This window comes from Felis catus, chromosome B2 (genome assembly GCF_018350175.1).
Source record: "Felis catus isolate Fca126 chromosome B2, F.catus_Fca126_mat1.0, whole genome shotgun sequence".
Lineage (NCBI taxonomy): Eukaryota > Metazoa > Chordata > Mammalia > Carnivora > Felidae > Felis > Felis catus.
This window is the reverse complement of record NC_058372.1, coordinates 67902531-67914845: the sequence shown is the minus strand read 5'-3', so window position 1 is coordinate 67914845 and position 12315 is coordinate 67902531. Positions and strand designations below refer to the sequence as shown.

Genomic DNA, 12315 nt, shown 5'->3' with positions numbered 1-12315 from the left:
CTATGTTCCTTCCTTCCTTCCTTTTCTCCTTCCTTTCTTCTTTCCTTCCTTCCTTCCTCCCTTTTTTCATTTATTTGTTTTTTTGTTTTTCGGGAAGAAAGACCTTACTTGACACAAATTTTTAAAATATCAGAATAAATAAAAGATTTTATTATATTCAACAAGATGATCAAAAGGTGTGACTATTCCAAAGTATTAGAATCAATATAATTGACCTATTATAAAAAAGGGAAACATATTTCAGGGTTTTTTTAGTGAATTATCATTTGAGAAGGAGTTTTTTTATGAAAAGCTTAAATTGCAATTTAACAGTAGAGTGAATAATTCTTCTTTTGGGTCAACTAAATTCATTTGTCTAAATTTCTATATAAACAACTACAATAATACCCATTTTGCTTTTTTTTTGTAATGGCATTTTGAAAAATCATCTTTTTTTTTTTTTTTTTTTTTTAATGTAGGCTCCAAACCTCACATGGGGCTCAAACTTAAAACCCTGAGATCAAGAGTCATGTGCTCTACCAGATAAACCAGTCAGGCACCTTAAAAAATCACCAGCTATAAACATAGCATGTGCTAGTGGCACCTGGGTGACTCAGTGGGTTAAGCATCTGACTTCAGCTCAGGTCATGATTTCATGGTTTGTGAGTTTGAGGCCTGCATTGGGCTCTGTGCTGACAACTCCAGAGCTTGGAGCCTGCTTTGGATTCTGTGTCTCCCTCTCTCTCTGCCCCTTCCCTACTCGTGCTCTGTCTCTCTCTCTCTCAAAATAAATAAACATTTAAAAAAATTTTTAATTTTTGTTTTATGTTTTTAAATTTTTAATGTTTATTTATTTTTGAGAGGGAGGGAGAGAGAGAGACAGTGTGAGTGGGGGAGGTGTAGAGACTGAGAGAGAGAATCCCAAGCAGGCTCCCACTGTCAGTGCAGAGACTGATGTGGGGCTCGAACCCAGGAACCGTGAGATCATGACCTGACTTGAATTTGGGCGCTTAGCTGACTGAGCCACCTAGGCACCCCTAAAATTTTTTTTAAAAATAAAGATAGTATGTGCTATGTAATAATACTACATTTGATACTTCCACAAAAAATATAATTCATTTTCCATAGATAATTTCCCATTTGTTACCATATTTTACAATGTGTATAATTTTATTTTCAGAATATATATGTATATAGTTTAATAAACTTATTTTACTGTGGGTAAACAGAAAAAATGGCTTTCTAACTTTGTGCTGAATTTGAAGTTGAGTTTAAAATTATATTCAGTGAAGAAAAATAAGATTATTTTAAAAATCTAAGTTATAGATGTATATGGTAGTTTTATTTGTTTATTTGTTTATTTACTTATTTATTTATTTAAGTTTATTTATTTTGAGAGAGAGAGAAAGTGAGCATGTGTGCTTACAAGCTGGGGAGGGGAGGGAAAGGGAGAGAGAGGTGGAGAGGGAGAATCCCAAGCAGACTCCATGCTGTCAGCAGAGCCCAATGAGGAGCTTGATCCCACCAAGTGAAAGATCGTGACCCAAGCTGAAATCAAGGATTGAGTGCTTAAATGACTGAGCCACCCAGGCACCCTGAGATGTATATGGTAGTTTTAAAAAATCAAATAGTTCTGTGAGGTGAAACAATACTCACCTGCTGTTTTATCAGTTCTAGTCAGAATTCCTCTGCCTGAAGGCAAGTACTTTCAAATTGTCTAGCTCTTTTCTCTGATATTTGCCTCCTTATATCTAAAAATCATATGTAAGCTTTTAAATTAATACTTAAGTTGATATTTTCTGTTGACTTGCAACTGTAAAAGATGATATTAACTCCTTTATCCAAATACTCCCTCACACGGACAGATATTTATTTCCCTTTTATATATTTTATTTCCCTCCCACCATTTTTAATTGTACAGTAATTTTTGTTAGCTCAATTTTTAGTGTTTAAATTACTGTAACTTTATTCATGTGGAATGCCAGGATTATACTTTCTTTCTTTTATAATTTGTGTGTTTAACGTAAAAATTGTTTTGGGTTGCTTAGTTTTAATATGTTTTTCACAAATATACCCATAATTTTGCTATAAGTGGAATTCTCAGCGTAATATATTCATATAACTCCCCCCCACCTCTGTCCTCAAATTATTAGTTCATGGTCTTAGCAACAGCCCTCCTGGAGACCTCCATCTTCTGTTCCAGTCTCCATTGATTGTTTCTGGTCTTGGACTCAACTGTCAACCTGGGTTTTTCACTTCACTTCTTTCTTAGGGATTCCCTGTCTTTTTCTTGCTTTTTTTCCTAGATCCCAAATCTTCCTCATTCTTGGTTTACTTTTTTGTTTGGTGGAATACATCCTCCAGTAGCTTCTAGGGAAAGAGTGTAGTAGCTAGCCTCCAAAACGGCTCTCAGTGATCCCCAGTGACTTCTGAGATTGGTTATAAAAGATTATATCTTCCCTCTTGGGAAACTATCCTTTATGTCTCAGATTATTTCCTTGGTGGAAAATAAGCTGCTTTGTTTTGAACAGTCTTACAGAGAGGTCCATGTACAGCAGAGCTAGAATCTCCCATCGAAAGCCAGCAAGGAACTGAGATTTGCCAACAATGACATGAGTAATCTTGGAAGTACATTCTTCAGTCCAAGTGGAGCCTTAAGGTAACTGCATCTCTGGCTGACAGGTTGACTTGCAATCACATGAGAGACCCTCAACTAGAACTTCCAGCTAAGCCACTCCTGGATTGCTGACCCACAGAAATTGGGAGATATTAAATGTTTGTTACTTTAAACTGCTACGTTTTAGGAGAATTTACTATGTGGCAACAGATAACTAATACAAAGGGTGAATGGAAGATAAGTTTTTTGAGATATTAAAGGTGTAAAAATGTATTTGATTTATCCTTGTACCTATTTGGAAGTTTGGCTGGGAATGTAATTCTAGGGTGGAAATGAATTTACCACAGAATTTCAGAAGTTTTACAGTTGCAGCTGAACAGTTATCAGTCATCTGGATTCTTGATTCTTTTTATATGTCCTCTCTTCTCCCACTTCAGAATCTCTGTTCTGAAATTCTATGATGACATATCTTTTCATTGATTATGCTATGGGATATATTAGCCTCTTTCAATTTAGAAAGTTGTGTAAAGTTTCCTGGAGTTATTTCTTTGAAAAATTTCTTTTCTCTTTTTTTCTGTTCATTCTTTCTTTCTGGAACTCTTAATCATAGGCTGTTGAATCATCTGCACTGATCCTCTAATTTTCTTAATCTTTTTGACTTCTCATCTTGTTTTTTCCCTCCATGCTCTGGTAGATTTCTTCAACTGTATATTCCAACTTTTCTATGGAATTTTAAAAGTCTACTATCTTTCCCTTCCCTACAATCTTTCAATAAGAACCTTATTAGATAGATCAGAATAGGATGAATGTTCTAGGGTGAATATTTTTATTGGCTGTCGCCAAGATGGTACAGTTATTTATCATTCTATGAACATTACTCAGATTTGGAAATGCCTCCCATCTGGCATAGCACAGATCAAACTTCTGCTTCAGATATATATAGACTTTAGTGCTCTAATTAGATTATTTATTTAGATTGTTATTATTTTTTTTTTACAAGTCCAATTGTATAACTACTGTTAAACCAAAGGCTACCATGCTACGTGAGTTTGTTTGAACACTGGATGAAGTTGCTTTTCTAATTGTTGACACAAATAGGGAGAGGGTGATGAACTCAGTTAAGTCCTGTAAGATTTTAGGCAGCTGGGAAAGTATCAGCTATTCTACAATACATTTACTATTTTTGGTCCTTTTCATTTCTTCATACAGATCTGAGTTTCCACTTGATATCATTTGCTTTCAGCCTAAAGAATTTCCTTTAACATTTCTCACTCTCTATTTTAATGTTTATTTTATTTTTGAGAGAGAGACAGAGCACGAACAGGGGAGAGGCAAAAAGAGAGGAAGACACAGAATCTGAAGCAGGTTCCAGGTCTGAGCTGCCAGCACAGAGCTGGATGTGGGGCTCCAACTCACAAAAATGTGAGATCATGACCTGAGCCAAAGTCAGATGCTTAACCAGCTGAGCCACCCAGGTGCCCCTCCTTTAACATTTCTTGTAGTATAGGTTTTCTGGTAGCAAACTCAGGTTTTATCTGTAAATATCTTCATTCTACCATCTTTTTTTATACCATTAAAAAAAATTCAAGTATAATGAACATACAGTGTTATATTAATTTGAGGTGTACAATATAATGACTCAACAATTCTATACACTACTCAGTGCTACCATCATTTTTAAAGGATGTTTTCTATGTCTACTGAACATGGAATTGTAGACTCAATTCTAGTTTTATTTTTCTTGTAGCTATTTAAAGATGTCATTTCATTTTCTTCCTGCTTGCAATGTTCCTTATGAGAAGTCATGATAATTGTTACCATTTTTCCCCTGTATGTAATGTATTTTTTTTCCTCTGACTGCTTTTAAGATTGTGTTTTATCCTTGGTTTTCAATAATTTGACTATGCTTTGCTGTGGTTCTCTTTTTTATTATTGAGATTTTTTCCCAGCTTTATTGAAATGTAGTTGACGTATAACATTGTTGTAAATTTAAGATATATAATGTAATGATTTGATATACATATATATTGTGAAATGATTATCACAATAAGGTTAGTTAACACCTCCATCACCTCACAAAATTACTTTTTTTTGTGTTTGTGATGATGAGAATATTTAAGATCCACTCTCTTAAATAAGTCTTAAATAAGAAATAAATTTCTCTCTCAAAGAAAGAGAGATATCATATGTTTTCACTCATATGTGGAACTTGAGAAACTTAACAGAAACCATGGGGAAAGGGAAAGGGGAAAAATAGTTACAAATAGAGAGGGAGGGAGGCAAACCATAAGATACTCTTAAATACAGAGAACAAATCAATTGAAGGTTGATTGAGGGGGGCGGGCAGGCCAAGGAGAGGGGAAAATGGCTGATGGGCATTGAGGAGGGCACTTGTTGGGATGAGCATTGGGTGTTGTATGTAAGCGATGAACCACAGGAATCTACCCCCAAAACCAAGAGCACACTACATACAGTGTATGTTAGCCAACTTGACAATAAGTTGTATTAAAAAATATATATCCACTCTCTTAGCAACTTTCAAGTATATGTTATAGTATTGTTAACTATAGTCACCATGCTGAACATTAAATCCCCAGATCATCTTATAACTGGAAGTCTGTATACTTTGACCAACATCTCTCCATTTCTCCTCCCTGTCAGTCCATGGCAACCACCATCTACTCTCTGTTTTTTGAGTTTAGCTTTTTTAGATTCTACATATAAGTGAGATCATACAGTATTTATCTTTCTCTAACTTATCTCACTTAGCATGTCTCCAAGGTCCATTCATGCTGTTGCAAATGGAAGAATTTCCTTCTTTTTAATAGCTGAGTAATATTCATATATATGTGAATATTAAAGAATGAATATAATATATGTAATAATATATAATATAATCATATCTTGTTTGTTTGTTTGTTTGTTTATTTATTTACCTTTGCAGTTTTTCAAATGTTTTTATTGGATTCAACATTCCTTAAAGGGATAGGGGCGCCTGGGTGGCTCAGTCATTTGAGTGTCTGACTTTGGCTTAGGTCATGATCTTACGGTTTGTGGGCTCAAGCCCCACGTCGGGCTCTTGCTGACAGCTCGGAGCCTGGAGCTTGCTTTGAATTCTGTGTCTGCCTCTCTCTCTCTCTCTCTCTCTCTCTCTCTCTCAAAAATAAATAAACATTTAAAAAAAATCCTTAAAGGAATAAACAGATATACAACTAATTTGATCAGCTGCTAATGTATTTTAGTATCCCTTTATTTTTGTACTCAAGAGCCAATTCACCTTTCCTCCATGTTCAATACTTAGCTTTGGTAAAATTTACCATGTTCTTCTTCATCTCCTATTGGAGCATGAGTGTTTCCACCCTGCTTGGTATAAGTTGCTCTTTCAGTTTTTTTCCTGTAGGTATGTCCTACAGGCCTCTTCTGGTTTTTTTTTTTTTTTCTTTTTTCTTTAACTTTACTGCTTCTATCCCACAACATTATCTTCCCATCATTCCCTCCAGTAAGCAGGAAATAGGATTCTGGCAGACCTGGGGTACTCCGAAAGTGTGGCCATTAAATCCCATTTCTTGCTTATGCATATATATTATATCACAAATAGCATAATATAATTATATATAATATATTATAACTCATATAATATATTAATATATGAGAGTATTACTGAATGAATATATATTATATATATGTGTGTATATACATATGTGTTTATGTATGTGTATATATATATATATATATAATTACATTTTTCTTTATCCATTCATTTATCAATGGGCATTTAGGTTGTTTCCGTGTCTAGGCTATTAAGGGTAATGCTGCAATGAACATAGAAGTACAGATATCTTTTTGAGATAGTGATTTCACTTCATTTGGATATATAGTTGTGGGTTTTTTTGTTTTTTTTTTTTTTAAAGCTTATATTGCTAAGAGTATATTGAGCTTCTGGGATTTGTAGGTTGACAGTTTTTATTAAATTCGGAAGTATTTTTGGCATTATTTCTTCAAATATTTTTTCTGCTTCAATCTCTGTCCCCTCTGGGAATTCACTTACATTTTACTTTATTTTTTTTACATTTTATTTAAATCCAAGATAGTTAACATATTCACTTATAATATGTTTACACCTTTTGATTTTAGACCTTTTGATTTGTCGTACAAGTCACAGAGGGGCTCATAATTATATTCAACATTTTTTCTTTCTGTGCTTCAATTTGGATATTCTACTGTTTTTGCCCTGTTTTTAAGTTCACTGATTTTTTTCTTCTGCAATGTCTAATCTGCTGCTAAATCTAGCCAATAAAATTTTTGTTTCAGATATTGTATTTTTTCCAGAATTTTATTCTTTTTGTAAAGTTTCAATTTCTCTATTGAGATTTTCCCTGTCTTTACACCCATAGCTCATCTTGTCCTTTAAATCCATAAATACATTTATAAAAGCTGTTTTAAAATCCGTGTCTGCTGATACCCAAATTTTGCCATTCCTGAGTCTGTTACAGTCTCTCGTTTTTTGTTTGTTTGTTTTCTGCCTATGATCACACTTTCATGCTTCTTTGTATGAATTTAAAATTTCTTATTAGTCATTGTGGCTTGTACATCATTGTGAGCTATTTTCTTCCTTTCAAGAACATTGGGTTTTATACTCAATTTACTTGCCAAATAAACTTGATACTTTTGAATCTTATTTTTAAATGCGATTAGGGCAGATACAGAGTAGCCTTTGCTCTACACCTTAAGCAACCGGACTTGTAAGGTGTGGACTTGTTGTGATCACACTTAAATGCCTAGGCTGTTAGTGAAGTTTCTCCACTCTGACAGTTGGAATTCTATCATCTCTTGACCATACAAGCCTCCAGAATTTCCATTCTGGTCTCAGCTCTCCGGTAGTTGATTTCTGCCAGGCCTTGCACTATCTCGTCTTTTATTAGTATTTGCCTCAAATCTTAATGAGTCTTTGATGCATATTTCTAGGGCTCATTCTCTACATAACTCCTTCTTCTTTAGCACCCTATTCCACAAATTACAGCCTCAGCAGACTTGAATGAACTCCAATCTGTTTTCTCAGAAGCAGTGAAACCTTGGCCTCCATCTGTCTCTGCCATAGTCTGGGATTTGCTTCCAAGGGAAAGTCAGTCAAATGTGTGTTTCATTCACCTTGTATGTTTTTCTTTTCTTAGGGATCACTATCCTGTGCTCTAGTTGTCGAATATCTGATTTATATCAACAACTAATTCGTACATTTTGTCCAGTTGCATAGTTTTTTGTTTGTTTGTTTGTTTGTTTGTTTTTTAATGCTGTGAGGGCTAGTTTGGAACAAGTTACAATGCTATGAGCAGAAGAGGAAGTTGCTTTTGCATTTTTAATTTCTAAGAAATTAAAAAAATTATGGAATGCTATATTTTTCTTTCTGCATATCTTGTTATCCCAAGTTCTTTTTCCTGTTTTCATTACTGTCTTCATGTTAGAGACTTTTCTTTAAATATCTGGTTATCTTTGGCCATCTGCTCATGTTAGGTGATAAGGCAGTGCAAGATTATTTGAAGTTCTGGATGTGTATGGAGAACTAGTCAACAGGTGAACTTTATTTCAGGATCATCTGGCAGGGCCTGATAATCAGGATCTTTAATTAATTTTTCTTGGGCTAGAAGAAATCCTCTATTCTCTTGGTAATAGGGGTCAAAGATCTCATTATTCATCAAGTTAACTTTCACTTGATCATTTTGTTTCAGTGTCTTGTCCCTGAGTTCATCGTCTTTATGGTTCAATTTTCCAGAGAGCAAATCTTCAGTTTGTCTTCCAGGGTTGGGGAGAAGATAGTAGCTTGGATGCTGAGAGAGGTATTGGAGGTGGGGATGAGGAGGTTTCTATAGTGTTCTGATCTTTCAAGGTCCATTTGTACCAACTTTGACTTTCAAATGTAATTGATGTGTCAATTTTCTGAGCATTGCTGAGATCCTGTAGTCTCTTTCTATATCTCCCTTATGTTGGCTTAGGTTTTAGTATTCTCAGGTTTGTGAAGTCAATTATCGTTCATCCATCTGCTTTCCAGCCTCCAAAATGTTGTTGCTATGATTTTTTTTTTTTTTTACACATCCTCTCTCTCTCCTTATGGTTAAAAAAAAATCTGCTTACTGTCATTTTAGTGAGGTTTCAGGAGGGAAAGACAATAAATTGTATATGTTCAATCTGCTGTATTTAATTGGATGCTTATATTCAAGACTTTAAGTCTACAAATGTCACACAATTAGGATTAAATATTTCTATGGCAGCCTCAACTCAATCCTTAATCTATCTTCATTATAGCAAGGTATTTTTTTTTCTTCAAAACTTTACTATATTGTGATGATTTTGTGACTTTTTATCAAATATAACATTGATTTTATGGGGCGCCTGCGTGGCTCAGTTGATTAAGTGTCCAACTCTTGATCTCACCTTGGGTCTTGATGTCAGGATCATGAATTCAAGCCCCACACTGGGATCCATGCAGGCGTGAAGCCTACTTTAAGAAAAAAAAAAAAATATATATATATATATATGTATATATAATATTGGTTTCTTAAATTTGAGTTGATATTTTAAAAATAAGGAAAATATGATTTTTTAAGGTTATTTATTTTGAGAGAGAGAGAGAGAGAGAGAGAGAGAGAGAATGTGAATGGGGGAGGGACAGAAGAGAGAAGGAGAGAGAGAATCCTGAGCAGGCTCCCTGGTGTCACTGCCAAGCCCTATGTGGGATCCAATCCCATGAACTGTGAGATCATGACCTTAACCAAAATCGAGAGTCAACATTTAACTGACTGAGCTATCCAGATGCCTCTGAAAATATTTTTGATACTAAAAAACACAGGCCTCATGGCTCACCTTAAAGTCTATCCACAGACCCAAAGTTCTAAGCATTAATTCTTTTTTATATACAAACACACTCTTTGATATCACAGAGCAATCACTTCAAGATATGAAACATTTTAGGGGCCCCTGGGTGGCGCAGTCAGTTAAGCGTCCGACTTCAGCCAGGTCACGATCTCACAGTCCATGAGTTCGAGCCCCGCGTCAGGCTCTGGGCTGATGGCTCGGAGCCTGGAGCCTGTTTCTGATTCTGTGTCTCTCTCTCTCTCTCTGCCCCTCCCCCGTTCATGCTCAATGTTGAAAAAAAAAATAAAAAAAAAAAAGATATGAAACATTTTAATAGAGGAAATATGGATTTCTGAATTCCTTGCTTTATTTATTGTTAACATTGAGACTGCTTTCACAGAGTATAAGTCACTAGGAAGGTCAGTTTTGATAATGGTAAATAATAATAATTATTTTAGGATTAATACCTTACATATCTTTTTTTAAAAAAACAATTTTATGTAGTCAATACTATCCAGAGCAACCTACATATTCAGTGCAATCCCTACCAAAATAACACCAACATTCTTCACAGAGCTAGAACAAACAATCCTAAAATTTGTATGGAACCAGAAAAGACCCCAAATAGCCAAAGCAATCCTGAAAAAGAGAACCAAAGCTGGAGGCATCACAATCCCGGACTTCAAGATGTATTACAAAGCTGTAATCATCAAGACAGTATGGTACTGGCATAAAAACAGACACTCAGATAAATGGAACAGAATAGAGAACCCAGAAATGGACCCACAAATGTATGGCCAACTAATCTTTGACAAAGCGGGAAAGAATATCCAATGGAATAAAGACAGTCTCTTCAGCAAATGGTGCTGGGTAAACTGGACAGTGACATGCATAAAAATGAACTTGGACCACTTTCTTATACCATACACAAAAATAAACTCAAAATGGATGAAAGACCTAAACATAAGACAGGTAGGCATCAAAATCCTAGAGGAGAAAGCAGGCAAAAACCTCTTTGGCCTCAGTGGCAACAACTTCTTACTCAACATGTCAACTTACTCAACAAGATATAAAATGTTTCATATCTTGAAGTGATTGCTCTGGGAAGGCAAGGTAAACAAAAGTAAAAATGAACTATTGGGACCCCATCAAGATAAAAGGCTTCTGCACAGCAAAGGAAACAGTAAGCAAAACTAAAGGGCAACCGATGGAATGGGAGAAAATATTTGCAAATAACATATCAGATAAAGGATTAGTATCCAAAATCTGTAAATAACTTGTCAAACTCAACACCCAAAAAACAAATAATCCAATGAAGAAATGGGCAAAGGACATGAATAGACATGTTTCCAAAGAAGACATCCAGATGGCTAACAGACACATGAAAAATGCTCAACATCACTCATCACCAGGGAAATACAAATCAAAACCACAATGAGATACCACTTCATACCAGTAAGAATGGCTAAAATTAATAACTCAGGCAACAACAGATGTTGGTGAGGATGTGGAGAAAGATAAACTCTTTTGCACTGCTGGGGGGAATGCAAACTAGTGCAGCCACTCTGGAAAACAGTATAGAAATTCCTCAAAAAAGTAAAAATAGAACTGCCCTATGACCCAGCAATTGCACTACTACGTATTTATCCAGAGGATACAGGTGTGCTGTTTCAAAGAGGCACATGCACCCTGATGTTTATAGCTGTGCTATCACCAATAGCCAAAGTATGGAAAGAGCCCAAATGTCCATCAACAGATGAATGGATAAAGAAGATGTCGTGTGTGTGTATGTGTGTGTGTGTGTGTGTGTGTATGTATATATGTATATACATATATATATTTATATGTGTATGTATGTATATGTATATACATATATATGTATGTATATATACATACATACATATACACACACACAATGGAGTATTACTAGGCAATCAAGAAGAACGAAATCTTGCCATTTGCAACAACATGGATGGAACTAGAGTGTATTATGCTAAGCAAAATTAGTCAGAGAAAGAAAAATATTATATGACTTAACTTATGTGTGGAATTTAAGATACAAAACAGATAAACATAAGGGAAGGGAAGCAAAAATAATATAAAAACATGGAGGGAGACAAAACATAAAAGACTCTTAAATATAGAGAACAAACAGGGTTGCTGGAGGGGTTGTGGAAAGAGGGTTGTGCTAAATGGACAAGGGGCATTAAGGAAGACACTTGCTGGGATGATTCACTGAATTCTACTCCTGAAATCATTATTGCACTAATTGCTAACTAACTTGGAGGTAAATTAAAAGATATATATGTGTATATATACATATATGTGTACATACACATATATATATATATATAATTTTATACAAATAATCTCATTGCTATGCAAGCACATAAAATTATATAATGTCTTTAAAGATGTTACTAATTTCTGTTTATGCTTTAAGTAACCTTTGGACATATGAAAACTGGTTAAACAAGAATGCATAAAATAATCAGAATTATTAGGAAATTGTAAGCAAAATGTTAAGAATAATGCCTATCTAGGGGCGTCTAGGTGGCTCAGTTGATTGCGCATCAGACTCTTGATTTTGGCTCAAGTCAAGATCTCGCAGATCGTGAGTTCAAGCCCCACATTGGGCTCTGCACTGACCGCACAGAGCCTGCTTGGGTTTCTCTCTCCCTCTCTCTCGGCCCCTCCACTGCCTATGCTGTCACTCTTTCTCAAAATAAATAAATGAACTTAAAAAAAAAAAAAAAGAATAATGCCTGTCTTTCAAGTCAATAAAATCTTTCTTCCATCCTCCCACATTCACCTTCTTTGCTCTTGTAATTATTTACCACTAAAGAAGTATTTCCTTTAGGACTAAATTAGGT

At 35.0% G+C, this 12315-nt stretch overlaps 1 protein-coding gene across 1 annotated transcript in view; it reads left to right on the top strand.

Moving 5' to 3' along the window:
* The first annotated feature begins 2495 nt into the window (after nt 1–2495).
* Nucleotides 2496–12315, top strand: part of FILIP1 (filamin A interacting protein 1) — a 273424-nt gene continuing 263604 nt past the window's right edge. The window contains exon 1 of the mRNA XM_045057750.1: nt 2496–2638. The gene's annotated coding sequence lies outside the window, so the exon portion shown is untranslated. The remainder of the gene's footprint in view (nt 2639–12315) is intronic.